Here is a 20,918-nt window from a genome sequence, read left to right as displayed (position 1 = left end):
GGGTGCAGAGAGACGCGTCCTGATTGGAGGAGCTGGCTGGGCAGGGTCTCCTGGCAACCAGCGGAAGCGCGCGCGGTCGAGCGTTCCGCGCGGCGCACAGCCCTGTGGGAAACTTCAGGAGCGCCACCCGCGGCAGAGGGTCCCGGGAGGCTGCGGGGGCGGCTCCGGTTTCCCGCCTGTTCAGCTGCCTCGCGGGTCGACTGAGGGATGCTGCGTACCCTGTAGAGCGGACTTGAGGTCTCGCCAGCTTGGCTGATGGGGGTTCCTTGTCCCTTTACACCTGGGAGGACGGATCCTTGGATCTTGAGTTTCTTGCTCACGTTCCCACAGATGCTGTGATGTGGGGGCTCCTATACCACAGGCCCCTTCTCTAGTCTGTAGTGCTTATTTCAACCCACTTTTAAGGAAGCGGAAGAAGCAAGACTAGACTAAGAGAGGCGAAGCTCACCAAAGAAAGTGCAGTACAGAATATAGTTCAGATGAGGTCTCGCCGAGTCTAGAACGTGCTGTGGTTGCCTCCCCGTGGGTGTTTCCTTTGCCTCGCCACCAGGGTTGGCGCAGTCTTCGATCCCTCTGAAGTAACGGGGTTGCTGGAATCTCCCTGGTTTCCGCGCCCCCCGCTCCCCGCCCCCACCCCCCCTCCTCCCCTCCCCGCTCCTGCCCCCGCCGCCCCCTGGGGGCGCAGACTGTTAGCTCCCAGATCTGAAATGCTAAATGCAGGTTTTGGAGAATAAGCACTTTGAGAAGTGCTGTGTTTTGTTTTTGTTTCCGTTTTGTTTTTGCGGCCCTAAGAAAATAGATTTGGAATTGAGGTTTGAATGCTGCATATGGAGGCCTTAGGAAGTAGTGGGTAAGACTTTGGAGGCAGCCTGAATTAAGAACCTCTGAAGGTTTGCAAGGATTCGTGTGAAAGAGGTTGGGACTTAAGGGCTCAGTGGAGGATGTTTATTTTTTGATGTCCATGAAAATGCTGGAGAATACTGACAAAATAGAGTAATTTTAAATGTCGGAATTTACCCCAAAGTTCAGTGGGTTTTCCCTTAGTTTGGCCATCATTTAATGACTATTTAGCTTCTGTACAGACTTTGAGTTCCTACTATGAGCCAGGCTTCTTCACAATGGCTATAATGGAAATCTTACCATACAGCCCGTGATTTGGTTGTTATACTCCCATTTTAGAGATGAGGAAAATGGCTCAGCAGGTAACTTAACCAGACTACACAGCTGGCTTTCATCCCCGAAAACTCTGCTTTTTCTACTTCATAAAGTTTCCTTTCTCAGAAGCTCAATATGTGCTTTACAAGTCTGATTAAAACAACAACAACAAAAACTTTTCTCAGTGAACTGAAAAAAAATATTACTATAATATTTGTAAAGATAGCTGTTTAAAGTTGTTGATGTTTTTTTTTTTTTTTTTAAGCAGGCTCCACACCCAATGCAGTACTTGAAGTCACAACCCTGAGATCATGACCTGTGCAAAGATCAAGAGTTGGATGCTTAACTGCCTGAGCCACCCAGCTGCAACCTAAAGTTGGTTTTTAGCCTTACGTTAAACATTAATCTTTCCTTTTTGAAAATAAAGTGGGTATGAGGTCATTGGTATTTTTTGAATTTTAAAAACCATATGCACATTTTGTGAGAATTTGGAAATATAGGAAGTTCTGAAACAAAAATTACTGTATCACCAAAGAAAACTACTTTCTTGGTGTACAGTTTATTGTAACACATGCACTTTTTTTTTTTTTACACAAGATATCTACATATAGTTCTTAACTTTTCTTCACTTTGTATTGAGCAAATGCTGGTATAATTAAAGCTTCTTCTAAAACATAGTGTAACATCTATTATGCATAATTCGTATTGTATATATGTGCTAATTTATAAATCATTCTATTGTTCCTATTTCCTTCATTATAAACAATGTGTTTTGAACATACTTTTGAACATGAATCTTTGAGTATATCTCTGATTCTTTACAGTAAATCCTTAGAAGTAAAATTTCTGGGCTAAAAGGCATAATAATTTTAAAAGCATGTCTTACATATGGCTCAACAATATCCATCAGAATAATTGGCTCTAATGTGGGGGAAACAGAGGGTTTATATTTTTTGAAGATGAAATAGAACACATTTGGAGTACATTCTGAGCAAACAGTCCCTAGTTATTAATTAGGATGAATGGTTTGGTAAGGCCTGGGTTCTACTGCTCAGCATATAACCCAGAAATGCCAGTGGTAAACAAACACCTAAAAGGTAATTTCTTGAGCACCTGGCTGGCTCAGGTGCTGTCTCTGCCTCTCTCTGTGTGTCTCTCATGAATAAATAAGTAAAATCTTAAAAACAAAACAAAACAAAACCACAATATACTGGAGGATTCCTCAGTACTAAGAACACTGGTTACCTACAGGTGTGGTTGGAACTGAGCTGAAAGCAGACCAAAGATAAGCTTTTCACCATATGCATATTTTTTTAGATTTTTATTTATTTATGATAGTCACACACACACACAGAGAGAGAGAGAGAGAGGCAGAGACATAGGCAGAGGGAGAAGCAGGCTCCATGCACCGGGAGCCCGACATGGGATTCGATCCCGGGTCTCCAGGATCGCGCCCTGGGCCAAAGGCAGGCGCTAAACCGCTGCGCCACCCAGGGATCCCACCATATGCATATTTTAAACTTCCTTTTATGATGAAATTCACAGAACATGAAATTAACTATTAAAATATACAGTTCAGTGGAATTCAGTATATTCATAATGTTGTAACCACCGTTTCTATCTAGTTCCAAAGCAATTTTCGTTATCTCAAAAGAAAACCCTGTATCCATTAAGCAGTCAGCTCCTATTTTCCCCTCCCCCCCAGCTTCTGGCAACCACCAATCTGCTTTTCTGTCTCTACACATTTCCCTAGTTTGGGTGTTTCATAAAAATGGAATAATGCGGTATGCAACCTTTTTTCTCTGGCTTCTTTCACTTCACATAATATTATCAAGGTTCATGCATATTGTAGCATGTAGCAGTACTTGATTTCCTTTTCATAGCTGAGAAATGTGTGTGTATATGTGTGTATTCATGTGTGCATGTGTGTGTATATGTATATATATATATGTATATATACATACCTCATTTTATTTATCCGTGCATCTGCTGATGGACATTTGAGTTATTTACACTTTTTGGCTATTATGGATAATGCTCCTATGAACATCCATATACAAGCATTTATTTGAGTACCTCTTTTCAAGTTCTTTTGGATATATGCCTACAAGTAGAATTATTGGGTCATATGGTAATTCTATGCTTAACTTTTTGAAGAATTACTTAGCTGTTTTCCATTGCCTGCACCATTTCACATTCTCACCAGCAATGTACATACAAAAGTCCAAATTCCTCCACATTCTCACCAACACGTTATTTTCCATTTAAAAACATTACTACAGTCATTCTGGTAAACCTAATAATAATTTTTAAAAACCTTTCCGTTGTAACTTTTTTTTTAAGATTTTTATTTCTTTATTTGTGAGATAGAGAGAGAGGCAAAGACACAGGCAGAGGGAGAAGCAGGTTCTGTGCAGGGAGCCCGATGCGGGCGGGACTTGACCCTGGGGTCTCCAGATCAGGCCCTGGGCTGAAGGCGGCGCTAAACCGCTGAGCCACCTGGGCTGCCCTCCCATTGTAACTTTGATTTGCATTTCCCTAATGACTAATAATGTTAGTCATTTTCATGTCATTACTGGCCACTTGTATATCTTTGGAGAAATGTTTGTTCGAGTCCTGGATACTTTTATAGATGTTCTGTTTTTGGAATCCTTGAATGTATTGCATAATCAAAAATTAAACTAAAATTTTTGAAATAATAGGAAGAGTCATTTAAAAATTCTGGGTCTCATTTCCTTCATTTATACAATGAAGGGATTAGACTAGATCAGGATTTTCAATCTTTGGTACTATTGACATTTTGGGTCAGACAATTCTTGTTGTGAGGCCTGTCCCTGTATTGTAGCATATGTGTTGTAGCAGCATCTCTGGCCTCTACCAACTAGATGCCAGTTGCAACTCCGTCCCCTACAAAGTTGTGACAACCAAAAATGTCTCCAGGCATTGCCCAATTTTCTCCAGCGAGGCCTAGTTGAAATTGAAGATCAATGGATTAGATCAATGGTTTATAAACACCTGCCCCCAGACTTGGATCACTTTGGTTTTGTTTTTACTTTTTTTATATATATAAGACTTGGATCACTTTGTAGGTAGCATTGAGGCTTGGCAAACTATTTTCATTATTAAAAAATAAAACAGCTAATAAATCAAACTACAGTTGAACAATTGTATATTTATCTAATGTAAACTGTATAAAACAAATCTTTGCTTTTATTAGAATGAAATTAACTCAAAATATAAATACTGGTTGATTATCATGGATTAGGAGCTCTGAATGGCATTTATATATGTATCTGATTTATAAAAATAGGAAAGCAAATTGTCAATAAATGATATTTTTTAGTTTCGTAAATCATCATTTCAACATTGGGTGGGGGGGTAGATAATAAAAGAAGCCTTTGGGGGCAGCCCCGGTGGCGCAGCGGTTTAGCGCTGCCTGCAGCCCAGGGCATGATCCTGGAGACCCTGGATCGAGTCCCACGTCAGGCTCTGCATGGAGCCTGCTTCTCCCCCTCTGCCTGTGTCTCTGCCTCTCTCTCTCTCTGTGTGTGTCTCTATGAATAAATAAATAAAATCTTTAAAAAAAATAAAAGAAGCCTTTGGGAGGTTAAAAAAAAAGCTGGGAATCCCTCAAATAGATGACCACCATTAAATATTGACCTTAAACATACTGTAGTTCCGTGCCACACTTCCATAGGGTGGCATTGGTGACTTTTGAGTAAACTTTCTAATTGTCATAGAGGCATTTGCAAGTTAATCTGTACATGGGAACTTCACTGTTTGCACAACAGAGATAAAACAAAACAAAAGCTCATGGAATTTCTCCCACAGTCGCCTGTTCCATACAATCTTCTCCCCACGCACACACTTTCCTCATCTGTCAAATGTTTACATAGAATCACATTTTAAAAAAATAATCCTTGCTACCTCTTCACCTGTTACCCACCTTTTACCAGAGGTGTCTCTAAATTCCCCTCCTCCAAAACAAAATGAATATCTGGGCATACTATTCTGTTGCTTGCCAACCTTGGATGGTTCCCAATTACCAGCAGCCCAAAACAAACCCCTTGCCAAAGTTTCTCTCCAACTTCGTCTCTCTCCATTCTGTCCCATACACCACAATGCCTGCCTTTGAATCTCAGGCCATGCTTTTTTACAGCTCCATGTATTTACACATGATTTTCTCTCCACTTAGAAGTCCCTTCTCCTGTAGTCTCAGCACTACTGATTTTTTTTTACTGTCATAAAATATACATAACATAAAATTCACAATGTTAATGATTTTGAAGTGTACAGTTAATCAGCATTAAGTACACTCACATTGTTGTACAACCATCACCATTGTCCATCCCCAGGGCTTCTAAATTATTGATATTTTGGATCAGATCATTCTTAATTGGGGTGGTTTTGGGAGCGAGGCATGTCCTGACCTGTACATGGTAGGATGTTTAGCAGCACCTTTTTCCTGTACCCATTAGATTCCTCTTCTCCCAGTTGTGACAATCAAAAATGTCTTTCACCATTTTCAAATGTCCTCTGGGAGGCAAAGTTGCCCCTGGTTGAGAATCACTGATTTAAAGGAAAATAATTTTCATTGTAAGTTGTGTCATTTTAACTGTGAAGACATAACTTTGGAAAAATGCATTATGGGCATTCATTAATATCAGACACAGAACTATTTATGACTTGACTGTGTGTCAGGTCAGTCGTGCTTATGTAGTAAACAAATAGAGCATTTAATTGCCACAACAGTGATAACATAATCACTCTGATTGGCATGGATTCAGAATAGCTAAGACTAAACAGAAAAAGTGTGGATTGGAAATGACAGCTTTACATGCATGACTGAATGTGTTTGTGTGAAAAAATGTTGAAGTATAGGGTTAAAAAGTCTATTTTAGTTTTTTATCATAATTACTGCAAATTTTATAGAGTGATGTCAACTGGCTTGCAGGAAAAACCCATCCTGTGTTATTCTCAGACTGAAAGAGTATATCTGTCAAAAAATTCACTTTGATCTTGTTGACCAATATATAATGTAGTCACAGTGAACAATACAAGATAGACAAATATTTGAGAAATATATTAATTGTATGCCAGAAAGTACGTAAAATTTTCCAAAGCAAAATATTCTGGATCCAATGCTATCTATCCAACACCAAAAATGAGGGATTTTGATTACCACTTTAACTTTTCAGACATTAAAGAATGTTTTCCTGTGATATCAAAATAATGTGGGCTATTATTTAAAGAACTATAGAAATGAGGTATTTAGGGATCCCTGGGTGGCGCAGCGGTTTGGCGCCTGTCTTTGGCCCAGGGCGCGATCCTGGAGACCCGGGATCGAATCCCACGTCAGGCTCCCGGTGCATGGAACCTGCTTCTCCCTCTGCCTATGTCTTTGCCTCTCTCTCTCTCTCTGTGACTATCATAAATAAATAAAAATTAAAAAAAAGAAATGAGGTATTTAATGTTATCCACAATGTTCCAAATTGCTGATATTTATCCTTGGGTGTGAGCACCAGTCAAGTTAGAAAAAGTCAGATTTATTCCATACCGAATTAGTTCTCTTATGTACTTCTGGCAATTATCAGGATACATTACTTATAGGTACCACAATTCTAAAAGAAAAATGTTAAAGCACCACACTTGGTATTTGGTTAAGTCCCAGGCCTTAGTTTTGCATCAAATCAAGGAACTGAAACAAGTCATTTTAAGGACATTTTCAGTCTTACTATATTGTTATTCTCTGATAGCTTAAATCGATAACTGGAAAAGATGAAGTTTAAAATAAATAATATCCCTTGAGTTGTGATTATGGGATACAAACCTGTTATCCTGTCAAGGGACAGAATCCCTGTTCAATTTAAGTAACAATAAGTTTTCAGAAGGTTAAGCCTTTCATTTTAATATGTATGTCGAGGACATTTGGCAGTAAAATAATTATTTTGAAAGTAAAAAATTATGGCTGTTAACATTTATATTTATATTCTCACAGTATAGCAGAACTATTAGAAATGTGATAAATTAAGAAGGGGAACTAAATGTTCTTCTTCCTTTCAGAACCTATAATGTTGAGAGAAAAGTCTAGACTGTCCTTGAATCTATATAATAATAATACTTCAGCCAGAAGCAGCAGCATTATGACTGCCATTTATTGAGCACTTATGTGCCAATACTTTATACATATTATCTCATTTAATCCTTACAGCACGTCTGAGAATTAGATATTATTTGCCAAAGTTGGTAAGTAGCCTGGTTCAAAACCTCACAAGGAATCAGCCTCACAGTCCAGATCTGTCTTTCTCTAAACTTTGTTCCTTTGCTCTTCTACCTCAAACTGTAAGAACTTTTGGGGAAGACAAGCAATTTTAATTCTTAATTACCCACAGAATCAGTAATAGCCTCACTATGAAGTCCCTATACTGCAGAATGAGTGTGAATTATTTTGACATATGTGACTGTCAACTTAATTACCTGTACATATGACCTGCTGCAGAGTATCAGATTCATCCGTCTAGTCTCTGAATTAGGTTTTGGTGAGTGGTCAAAATTAAGATTACTTTATATCACCGTGTCTGCTATGCTCTATTTCATTCTCCATCTGGAGGTAGAGGGCCCACAGAAAGCTCCTGGGAGTTTAAACTAGAGGAAGGCGTTCTTAACTTCTTACAAACCTACCCTCTCTTTTGAATGGTAGTCCTTTATAGGCTTGCCTAAAGAATACACATTTTCCCACGGCCCCCTGCTGATTCTGAATGAACAGATTCTCGGCCCCCTGCTGACTGCTGAATATATTGTTTATCCTCATCTTTACTCTTTACTGACAGCCTTCATAACAAACTTGCTTAGAAGACAAACGGCAGGGCCAAATCTCTGACAACTCATTAAGGAAGAATACAGTAGATTTTTGCCAGATATCACTACCATCTCACTGTGAACTAACAGCAGCTTTTGTCAAGATGGAATATGGAAAAGATGCTGCTTGAGAACTATGGCTCTCTGTCAAAAACACATGTCTCTTTGCACTCTTTTTTAAATAAATATTTTATGAAGAAGTCAATGTACAGACTATCAATAGCATATCACCTCTGCACATACTGTTCCCTCTGCATGGAGTGCCTTCTTTCCCTCCTCTCTCCGCCTACTTTTCCAGAGCCAGCCCAACTGGAACTTTCTGTAGGAGCTCTTCCCAGTCTCCCACAGCCTCACTCCTTCTGAGCTATGACAACACTTTTTTCCTACCTCTATTATAATAATTAGCATGTTTCTGTGTCGTCCGTATGATTATTTGTCTGGACTCAATTAGAAACTTCTTGAGCACAGGGACCATAGCAGCCTTATTCATTTTTGCATCGCCTGCACCCAGAACAGTCCCTAGCACAGAATAGGGACTGGGTTCCTGATTGTTAAATGACTTTCACTACCATCGTATGGGGGTTCCTTGTTGGGATCCAGACCTTCTCAGGGTATGGTGGTTGCGATAATGGAAACTATTGACAAGTCCCAGCTCTGCTGATTACTTGACCGGTAGTCCTTCGAGTTTTCTCATTCTGTAAAATTGGGATCATAATGCTACTTACCTCGTGGAAGTAAGTTTCTGGGAATGTTTTCCAGGATTTTTTTTTGTAGTTATAGATCTATTCAGGTCTTCTGCTATTTATTCTTGAGTCAATTACTGTTATTTATATTTTCTTAAGAATCATTCACATCTTGTTTTATTTTCATAAAGTACTAGGTAAGTATTCTCCTATTGTTTGATTTTATCTATACATCCAGTTATATCCTGTTCCTAACTTGTATATATATATATGCTCTCTTGGTCTTTCTCTTTTCCTCTTTCTAGAAAGAAATATGTCAAAATGTTAATAGTGGCTCTCTGCATGATAAGGTTATGGGTTATTTTAATATTTTTCTGATTTTTTCCAAATGTTCAGAAATCAGTGCATATATTACTTACATAAAAAACTTTTAAAATACTTTATTTATTTATTAATGAGAGACACACAGAGTCAGAGACATAGGCAGAGGAAGAAGTAGGTCCCTGTGGGAAGCCCGATGCCGGGCTCCATCTCCAGACCCGGGATCACGACCTGAGCTGAAGACAGACGCTGAGCCACCCAGGCATCCCACAGAAAAAAAGACTTAAAGAAAAAATAAAAAACTCTTTCAGCTCTTTTATTTCCAAATAAGGAAACTGAGGTCAGGAACATTACACAGATAGATCATGACCTTAGATTGGAACCAGGAAACCTGTAGTGGCCCAGTCACTTTTTGCTGTGAGACAAGAGCCATGAAAACACCATGCTTTCTCTAGTTCTCATCTGATTGAAAGAAACTGAGCCACTAACCCATCTCACTTCTGCTCTTGTTTTCATCTTACATAAGGTGACAACTGTTAGAGTTGGGTAAAACGTCACTAAGAATTTATCTTTGGGGTCTAACTATGTTATAAACTGATTTTTTTTGGCAATTCAGCATTATAGTTGATGATAAAGATAATTACAATAATGATAAAGAACAACTTAGTTAATATGTGAGGATAATACATATGGCAATGAGGGATGCCTGCCTGGGTGGTTCAGCAGTTGGTCACCTGCCTTTGGCTCAGGTCGTGATCCTGGGATCCAGAATCGAGTCCCTCATCACGCTCCCTGCGAGGAGCCTGCTTCTCCCTCTGCCTATGTCTCTGCCTCTCTCTCTCAGTCTGTGTCTCTCATGAATAAATAAATAAATAAATCTTTTTTTAAAAAAAAAGATACCTAGACTTGAAGGATGTTTCTTTTAAAAAAATATGGCAATGAGTGAAATATTTGAATGTGTAATTGGAGGGTGAATGATATATTTTTGATATTTTAAAATTTCCTGAGACTCTATAATAAGGTTTTTAAAGGAAAACTATTTTTAAGGAATACTTTTATTTTTATTGGAGGAAAACTAGCTTTTTAAAAGTAATCTATGCTCAGTGTGAGACTCAAACTTGCAACCCCAAGATCAAAGATTGTATGCTCTACCAACTGAGCCAGCCAGGTGACCCAAAGGAAGACTATTTAAAAAAAAAAAAATGTCTGGGAAGGGGTGTCATCTAATAGTAGATGACATTTATCAGTGTGCCAAACATTGTACTATCCCTTAAATGAATTATTGCATTTAATCCTCGTGATAACTCTATGGTGCCATTAGCATCTTCATCTTGCTGAGGTTTAGAGAGCATGTAACTTAATCAAGGTCACATAGCCTGAAAATGGTTTGGCTAGAATGATCCAAGTCGGTCTGATTCCAGACCTGGATCTCTTTACTACTTTGATCATCAAGCTTAGTAAATATTTGGTTAAATTAAGTGAACTTTCATTTGCAGAAATTTGTATTTATTTTAATCACTTTATCGCTTTTCTTAAAAAAAGAAAGATTTCTGATTTTATGAACATCTTACTATAAGAACAACTACAAGTGTCTGTGAGATTTATTTTACTGTATTTCAAAGATGCACCACTGTTTTATGTACTGATTATGTGCCAATTATAATTATAGATACCATTTATGTATCAATTTATGTTGAATTATAATTGTGGACCTTATTGATTGCTGGTGATATTACAACTTTAGAAACATTAAAATTTGTGCTTTAGAATAGGTAACACATGTAATGTGTACATATGTGTGTTTTCTTTATTGCAACATGAGGTTTTTTTCTATAAGTTCTGAGACAATGCCATGTAGCAGACTTTGAAGCCAATCTGCCTGGTTTCAAATCCCAGTCGGCTTCTTATTTGCTTGTAGCTCTGGGAGAAATTGCTTAATTTTTCTGATTTAAATACTTTACCTATAAAATGGAGATAGTAATATTTTCTTTTGGATCACTCAGAGTATACTTCATTAAGGATTTTTAGTTTGATTCCTAAAGAAAAGATGGATCTGATTCTTTGCTTAAAGTATCTATCAACTGTCATGGTGTTAACCTTAAAAAAATAAAACTGCCACTTATTTTACCAGCAAAAGAAGTGCTTTTTCAGGAATAGCAGAGAATTGCAATCCAGGACAAGGAAGCTACAGCAAAACCATAGGCAATTCCAGAGAACAAAGGAGAGGTATGCCCTTTTATGGAAGTGTGGTGGTGGGTGGGAGGGGCTGTTCTAAGCAAAAAACCCATTGGAGTAAACCGGGAGTTCAAAGTATAGTGACTTCTCACTGGCTGAATTGTGATGTCTCTCATTAGTTGGGCTATTGCGATGGGGGTTGTGGGAAGGCTTTCTTTCTCCTGCTGGGATAGTAAAGTAGTATCCACAGGCAAGGTCCCTCTCTAACTGTTGGGTTTGCAATTGATCCTGAGTGGTAGGGCATGACAGTGTCCCCTGCCAAAACTCCAACTCTATGTTAGTGAGATTTCCCTTTATTAAATTTCACAAAAGGAAATGAGCCCTTATTTCTGCCTGCATTTTATTTTCAAAGATTATCTTTTTCCTTATAAAGATTTTTTTTCTTGCAAGATTTTTTGTTTTTAAGATTTATTTATTTGAGGGGGCCAGGGCAGAGGGAGAGAAACTCTAAGCAGACTCCATGCTGAGTGCAGAGGCCAAGGTGGGGCTCAATCCCACAATCCTGAGATCACCACCTGAGCTGAAACCAAGAGTTGGCCACTTAACCAACTGCATCACACAGATACCCATCAAATTTTAATTTAAATTCCAGTTCATTAACATACAGTGTAATATTAGTTTCAGGCATAGAATTTAGTGATTCATCACTTATATAAAATACCCAGTGCTCATCACAAGTACCCTCCTTAATATCCATCACCTATTTAACCCATCTCCTTCAAAACCTCTTTTCCAGTAACCCTCAGTTTGTTCTCTATAGTTAAGAGTCTATTTCCTGGTGTGCCTTTCTTTTTACTGCCCCCCTTCCCATGTTCCTTGGTTTTGTTTATTAAATTCCATATCTGATGTAGGGTTAGTATCCAAAATATACAAAGAACTTTTAAAACTGAACACATGCAAAAAACCCCACAAATAATCCAGTTAAAAAATGGGCAGAAGACATGAATAGACATTTTTTCAAAAAAAGACATACAGATAGCTGTTATAACAGATACATGAAAAGATGCTCAACATCACTCATCATAGGAAAGGAAATACAAATCAAAATTACAATGAGATACCACTCACACCAGTCAGAATGGCTAAAATTAACAATACAGGAAACAACAGGTGTTGGTGAGGATGTGGAGAAAGAGGAACCCTCTTACACTGTTGGTGGGAATGCAAATAGGTGCAACCACTCTGGAAAACAGTATGGAGTTCCCTCAGGAGGTCAAAAATAACTACCCTATGACCCAGCAATTTTACCCAAAGGATACAAAAACACTGGTTTGAAGGGGTACATGCATCCGATGTTGATAACAGCACTATTAACAATAGCCAGATTATGGAAAGAACCCAAATGTACATCAACTGATGAATGAATAAAGAAGATAAGTTGTGTGTGTGTGTGTGTATGTAATATATATATAATATATATAGTGGAATATTACTCAGCCATAAACAAGAATGAAATCTTGCCATTTGCAATGGGACGTGGATGGAGCTAGAGAGTATCATATGAAGTGAAATAAGTCAGAGAAAGACAAGTACCATATGATTTCACTCATATATGGAATTTAAGCTTTTATTTTTAAGTAATCTCTACGCCCAACATGGGGCTTGAACTTACAACTGTGAGATCAAGAGTCATATGCTCTATCAACTGAGCCAGCCAGGAGCCCCATAGATTATCTTTTAATTTAAAGACTTTTAATTGTATTCAGGAGTTCTCCAGTCCAATGATGTCCTAAAACAGCTATCCAATCAGGTTATTGACACTGAGTTCACAGTAAGAACATAATGTTGAATAGACACATGTCCATGCATTTACTTCTCAGTTAATGTTGCATAAAGAAAACCTCCAATCCATAATCATAGCCTATACTCATTCAAACCAGCTAAACATCTGTTTCTTCCAAAGTTTTTTGCAACTGGAAAGGTACATATTCATTAATATTTTCTTGACTTCTCGTTCTCTCCTCCTCTGCCTCCCCATTTAGTCTTTGCAAAAAAACCTAAACAAACAAACAAAAAACCACAACTTCTTAGCTCTATTCAAGCAGCAAGTGAACAGAATTTATTTTTGCCAAATAAGGTCCCTGGGTCCAATGGATACATTTGGAATGTACTAGGCCATTTGTTAACTAAGGTAAGCTATAATGAATTTTTGAACCCCCCCAAAAAATGATGTCTTGTTCTAAGACTAGAAAATTTTTTCTGAAGTTCTTAGAAACTATAAAATGTGGGGGTTTTGTTGTATGCAATTCAGATGGCTAAGAAAGAATAAATATGGTGACAAAGATTACCTGGGCAGAGGATGTAAGAAAGACTATTTTCTTTTTGCACTCTTCTACATCTAAATTTCTTGTACTCTTCTAGATCTAAAGTTCCCCTCCTCTTTGAAAATGTCAGAAGCCTAAAACATTATTTTATCATCTTAATACAGTGTTTCTCAATCCTGACTAGTCATTAAATCATCAGAGTACAGTTTTTTTTTAATGCCAACGTGTTTTAAAAACAAACACAGAGGTTCCAATTTAATTGTTTTGTGGTGGAAAAAATTTAAAAAATTGTTTTGTGGTGGGACGTAGGCATTATTATTATTTAAAAGTCCCCCAGGTGATTCTAATTTGCAGCCAGGCATGAACATGAATGAATTAATGTGCTATCTTATCTAAATATCTCCTAAATCTCTTAGTAAGTTCCTTGGGAAAAGCTCTGATTCTAATACCTCATTTTATTGCTTATGAAACATTCAATTAATGTATGTTGTTTGAAGATAAGAAGAAAGATAAGAAGGAAAAGATTGGACCTGTGATCTGAACTTTACAGTCCAATGATGTAATTGGTGATCAGAGATTCAATTGGTTTATTTTTTAGTATTATATCTCAGTGCAATACATTTATTTTATTATCAGCCTTAAGTTAAATTTTAATGCCTATTTCTACAACAGGAACTAGAAATTTTACATACATTACCAGAAATATAATAGACCATGTTCCAAAACCTTTGTCAGTCTGTTCAATGAACAGGTGATTGGCCATATGCCAAGGGAATCTGCTACCCTCTGGAGGGTATTATGCCATTACAGATGAAAATACCATCTCCCTACATATATTACAGAGCTAGTGAGAAGTCATGAAACAAAACAAAAAGGATTCATGGTAAAATCATTTGAAAAATGCTGCACTATCTCTGTGTAAGGAAATAACAATGCAAATTAACAAAGTAAAAATTAAGAATTTCTATAATAAATTTGTTTCCCAAACTAATTGGACCATTTGCTCCCTTCTTAATTAATATCTCCCCTACTCCTATTAATATCTGGGAAACTAACATTATACAAATAATATTATTTTATATATGATTCTGTATTAACCCACAAATAACATTTGGGGTTTAGAGTAATTAAAGGAGAAAAACTTATTGTAAGATTTCTTCAATAAGCTATAAAAAGAAGATTGATAAAGTAGATGCATTAGAATAAAAAGATCCCATATCCATGCAGTGACATTTTGACTAGAGGGATACATTCTGATGTGACAATGTGAGATGCTATGTGATATTATTATTCATGTTATCTTTTTAGTTTTTATCCTAATGCAACATTTGAGATGTTTGTATTGTTGCATAACAAGTGGAATTTTGACTTGTGCTTTATAACATATAGAGTTGACTTCATGTACTGTCAAATGTGGCAAGAATCATACTAGACCAAAAATATACAGACAGTGCGACTAGGCATGATAGAGTTTTACCCGAAGTTCAATTAGTATAGGTGTAGATCCTCATGTAATTACAGCTATGTTTTCCTCAGCTTAGAAAGATTGCAAGTTTATAGACATAGGATATTTTTAGTCAAAAGACTTGGGTTTTGGGCAGCCCTGGTGGCTCAGAGGTTTAGCACCACCCTTCAGCCCGGGGTGTGATCCTAGAGACCCGGGATTGAGTCCCACGTGGGGCTCCCTGAACGGAGCCTGCTTCTCCCTCTGCCTGTGTCTCTGCCTCTCTCTCTCTCTCTCTCTGCCTGTCATGAATAAATAAATAAATAATCTTTAAAAAGAAAAAGACTTGGGTTTTTTCTTTTATGTCACTAATTTTGTGATCCTTGCCAATTAAATACAATTCTCCTTATGTGTAAAAGGAAGACATATAGAGCTGTTGTAACTGTTCAATGAGATACTATATGATGTGAAACACATCACATATAGCCTCTGATATATAGTAGGACCTCAACAAAGAGAAGTTCAATGTAAAGATGACTGGTGAGCACAGAGATAACACTTTGACTAAAGAGTCAAGGAGTAAACATAGAAGGAAGCTAAAACTGGAAGAAAGAGCTAAAGTGACCAGTCCCATCCCACTTTGCCACCAACCATCCCTGTTCTAACACTCACAATCCTGCATGAGGGAAACTGCTCAGTCCTGGGCAAAGTAGGGTGGTTGATCACCCTAACTCAAAATAGAATAGAATAACCCAGAATAGAAATGCAAACAACTAGGAAAAATACTAATGGTTGGAACACAGACACAGAGTCTGGGAACATTAGGAAGAATGATCCTGAGATTGACCAGTATTTCTCAAACAGATGGCAAACCAGGCTTGGAGTGTAAATAGAGATAAAGCCACAGGTGAGGTCAGTAGAAACACTTGACTCAATTGAAGGAAACTCAAAATGCTATACAAGTAATACTATACAAGAGAAATGTTATACAACTGATTTGTTGAGTGACTGTGGTGGTGAGACAAAAGTGAACAATGCAGGGGCACCTGGATGGCTCAGTCGGTTAAGCGTTGGACTCTTGATTTCAGCTCAAGTCATGATGTCATAGTCGTGAGACCAAGCCCCACATCAGGCTCCATGTCCAGCATGGAATGGAGCCTGCCTGGGATTCTCTTTCTCTCTGCATCTCCCTATCCTTGCTTGAGCATGTTCTCTCTCTCTCTCTCTCTCTCTCTCTTCCCCCCCTCTCTCTCAAAAAAAAAAAAAAAAGAACAATGAGGAAAGAATAGTCTCTTTAGGGACTAATCTAATGCTGGGATAATTACTACCTACAGGGAAGGGAACAACTCTCTACTTCATACAATACACAAGAATTAACAACATAGAAGCCTAAATATGGAAATCACAACTTCAAACATTTTAAAAGAAAATAGAGAAAAGCTTAATGAAGGATTTTTAAAATATTTTATTTATTTATTCATGAGATAGAGAAAGAGAGGCAGAGACACGGGCAGAGGAAGAAGCAGACTCCATGCACGGAGCCGGATGTGGGACTCGATTCTGGTACTCCAGGATCACGCCCTGAGCCGAAGGCAGGCGATAAACCGCCGAGCCACCCAGGGATCCCCCTTAATGAAGGATTTTTAAAAAATAAGCTATCAAAAGGAAAAGATTGATAAAGTTGGTTACATTAAAGTGAAAAGATCTCGTGAACATAGTGAAAAGACAAGCCATAAACTGGGGAACAGTATTTGCAATACATCAGACCTACAAAGTACTTATATTAAGAGTATGTTAGGGATCCCTGGGTGCCTCAGCGGTTTGGCGCCTGCCTCCTGCTTCTGTCTCTGCCTCTCTTTCTCTATGTCTCTCATGAATAAATAAATAAAATCTTTAAAAAAAAAGAATATGTTAAAGACCCTAACAATTCAATAAGGAAAATGTCAGCAATCCAACAGATACATGAGAGGAATAAACAATTTATAGAAGAAACTTCTGTTGGGAAAGCATGTTTTTTTAGGGAGCTCATTTTTACTATGAATTAGGCAAACACAAACTGAATAACAATGAAATAACATTGTGCACCAAGCAGAGTGTCAGAAATTAATAAGCCTGAGATGACTAAGTTTTGATGAGAAGGAATAGAAATTCTCTCACACTACTGGTGAGGGTGTAAATTGGTGTAACTCTAGGAGAGCAAATTCTCAATATCTACAGATGTTTTAAAATAAATACCTGAGCACTACATTCTTGGCATACAGACTAGAGAAACTCTTAAGTGTGCACACAAGAGATCACATATAACAGTATTTATTGTAGCATGGTTTATAAGAGCAAGAGATTGGAAAAACTCAAATGTACATCAGCTATAAAATAAATTGTGGTATAATCCAACCAATTTATTAAAATAAATGAGTAGAGCTAATGACCAATATGAATAAATCTAAAAGGCATACTACAGAACTAGAAAAAGCAAGTTTCATCAGGGTTTATACAGTATGTTATTGTTTATATCACGTGTAAAAAATGCAATATTATCAACTTTATAGGTATACAAATACATGATGGAAGTATAGAAACAATCTCAGAGAAATAAACCAGAGAATGGTTACCTCTGAAGAGAAAAGGATGGACATAAAATCAGGAAGGAGTTCATAGGGCATCAAATCTGTCTACTATGTTTTACTTTTGAACCATCTAAGGAAAATATAGCAAAATGTTAAGATTTGGGAAAATTGAGTGATTAGAAACATGAATATTATTTTGTTCTCTATGCTTTTCTCTACACTTTGAGTATTCTATTTTTTAAGAAATAAAAAATGTTAACATTTAAATAAAAAACATTTAAATCAGATGATTTCAATATTACTCTAAAATATTAAAAATGAAACAAAATTATGCTGTTAAGAATTGATCAAGCCAAGTTTAACATTATTTCCAAAGAATAAGTTAAAACTACCCAGTGTCCTGACACATAGTTCACTGCCACTTAACTAACACTAGATGTCACTTTACTTCATGCATTTAGTTTAATATGAGTGCTTTCTAGTTGAAATTAGATGAACTTGAATATGATTTATAATTGTTTTCCTCCAGTTGATATAGAGAGTGAGGAAAACTAAGAGTGCCCTCTGCTACATAACTGTGCAGGAAGGCAAGGGACATGTCTGTTTAGATTCATAGTTTTATCCTCAACGTGTATTGCATGAAATAGGGTTGTAGAAATACTGGTAGCTCAACAGACAAAGGATACAAGAAACTTTAATAGAAGAAATATTTAATATCACCAAAATGTGTGAAGTCAGGTTTGGAACAGTTTTTCTTTCAAATGTCAGGTAGGTGTGAAAGATTTGACAGGGAAATGTTGTGATTCTCATCTCAAAGCCCATTTTGTGATCAGTGGGGAGGGGACATCATTTCAGATCTTTTAATTCAAAGTTATATTCCAGTTTATTGGAGTAATGCATTTTACACAAACAAGGACTCCTTAAATCAATAATTTTTACCCGTTAAGGGGAATAAAGACCTTTAATAATCATGAAAAACATGGACTTTCTGAAAATTTCCATATAAACACATAAGAATTGTTTCATGCCATTTCTGCAGATTTGCAAAGGTGCTTAAAGCTCATGCATGGACCCCAGATTGGAATCCTCGAGACAAGCAAAAGCACTTGCCCAGGTGCTTCCCCCAAGTTTTATAACTCTGCTTCCACTCTGGCAATAACTGAGAATGGAAATATATATATATATATATATATATATATATATACTTAATATACTTAATATATATATATATACACTTAAGAAAAGAACAAAATATATTTATTTGCTAAAATATTTATTTGGAAGCTTGATATTCCCTGCAGAGCAAACTAAATTCCCAGAATTGCTCCACAAATTAAAAATATTTCCTTGTGCCTGTTTGTTCAACTGTTTTCACTATACACATCCTAACTGGAAAGAACCTTTTTCAAATTGTATTATTGATTTTCTTGAATCATAAATATTTCTAAAGTAATATTTTGTTCAAACTAGATGATGGTAATTGATTTTATGAAAACAAGTTAATGAAATTCCACTACCAGTGTAAAGATACTCAAAATCAAATAAGCTCGAAACCTCTTTAACTTCTTTGTTCCAGGTCCTTTCCTTACTCAAAAGGCCTCCTCTGTTAGTCACATTATCAATCTACCATTATCAGGTGTTCAATGACAAACAGGATTCTTCTTTATCATGACAACACTTTTGTTTGAATTACTTAGTTACAATAGATGAAATGGGCCACTTTTTAATTTTTTTTTGGGGGGGGGCCACTTTTTAAAAATTGTGGTTTTACCCTATAGGGATTATGTTAATGCCATGAGAATGGTATCAAATGGTATCAGAGTTTCTTTTTTCCTACTCTGTAATTCTACCAAATGTGTTAGGCCTTGGTAAAGTAAAACAAGAGTATTTTGGAGACCTGGTTTGGTAGGCCAAACAGTCAGTTACAGCACCCATTGTGAAATTACATGTGGAAAATGGAAGCTGCAAAAGAACAGAATCTATCTTGGGTTCTAACCACTTCACCACCAAACACTTCCACAACCCTTTCTAACAGATATAGAAGAACATGTGGCTTGTATCTGAGATAAGAAGGACTCCATGCAGCAGTTTAATTTAGGCATTTAAACAAAAATTCAGAGTTCTGCTTCCTTAAAACAAAGAGCCTGAGTACTGATCCTTCTTTGTTTATAACTGACAATGTCCCTAGGATGTTTTCATAAAGAAAGTGATCAGTATATACATTTTAACTCTATGGATAATAACTTATATTTTCACAACTAAATATTTAGTTTATTTAGCTGGGGGGTAGCGGGCCCAGTCCTATGCGTGGTTGTCACTAGTCTGTTGTCTCACACTTGACTGTTGTCCGTTCTCTCCCGACTTGTTCCCCCGAAGGACTGATGGCCGCTCGTCCCACTGTGATGGCCATGGGAGAGGAAGAGTGGATGGGGACAACTGCCTTTCCCCCAGGGAATGTGTCCAGCAGCCCTCAGTCGAAGCACTGTTGCTATAAGCTATCTCAGGGGTGCTCTAGGGCCCCCTCCTTCAGCTCACCTCTGGGGAAAGTACGCACTGTATTAACTTTGAGGATTTTCCTCCCCAACAATAAATGGAGACAACCTCAGTTGCCAGTGCCCCAGAGCCTGGGGCGCTTTGCCCTCAAAAAAAAAAAAAGCTCCAGCAGCTGAGCCCTGGAGTGCCTCATGGCAGGGCTCCTTCTTCCCTTCTGACTTGACAGTACAGTTCACCATGGTGCCAACGCCATCTGGGGCCAGCTGGGCAGAGCCAGGGCTCCTCATGGACATCCTGAGCATCCGAAAGAGGCGAAGGCCTCTGAGGGGAGAGGGTTCAGGCCATCCTCATCCATTTATCCAATTTATACAATCCAATAAATTTATCCAATAAAATCTGTAAATTTTCTGTTATTGATTTAACTCTCTCCTGCTGGCCTTAGAACTTGGAAACATCTGACTTCTCTTTATGAAAACTCTTGTCATAAGTGCTTAACTGAATGATTAACCTTTTCCATGGAGGAAATCATGCTCTATGAATCACAGGAAGCTTAATCAATAGACTCATATTTCCAGTTCTATAAAACTGGAAGATCCAAGTTCCAATCCAATAATAATATGTGATCATTTGGTCAATTTCTGGTTCTATGATAAAATATTTTGTATTTATATGCTAATACTAGATGCTGAATTTAAGTGTTTATCATCATTCTTGACAATTTAAAAATTACTAGCATTTTTCAACATTTAGAATTTCTCAGCTTGGAGAGAAATTTACTGAGGACTACTGGGAGAGAGTGTTAGACTCCAGTGTTCCTGAAAGCTGGGTCCGCTTTCTTATGCTGCTCCTTGGAAAAACAGACTTTCTTTCTGGCTCAAGTTATATCTTCCTTTTATTA

General features: G+C 37.4%; 1 long non-coding RNA gene across 2 annotated transcripts; it reads left to right on the top strand.

Annotated features, from left to right (window-relative positions):
* Positions 1-34: 34 nt before the first annotated feature.
* LOC144282352 (uncharacterized) lies at positions 35-20,423 on the top strand. Of its 2 annotated transcripts, XR_013350768.1 has the most exons (6): positions 35-237; positions 1,424-1,530; positions 11,149-11,243; positions 13,235-13,383; positions 18,567-18,641; positions 19,904-20,423. It is a non-coding gene; the product is annotated as an uncharacterized LOC144282352 (long non-coding RNA). The 2 variants fall into 2 exon arrangements; XR_013350767.1 differs by lacking the exon at positions 13,235-13,383 and having other exon boundaries at positions 73-237.
* Positions 20,424-20,918: the final 495 nt, after the last annotated feature.

Source organism: Canis aureus, chromosome 13 (assembly GCF_053574225.1).
Source record: "Canis aureus isolate CA01 chromosome 13, VMU_Caureus_v.1.0, whole genome shotgun sequence".
Lineage (NCBI taxonomy): Eukaryota > Metazoa > Chordata > Mammalia > Carnivora > Canidae > Canis > Canis aureus.
The sequence above is the reverse complement of the archived record's forward strand: the minus strand, read 5'-3'. Positions and strand labels throughout refer to the sequence as shown.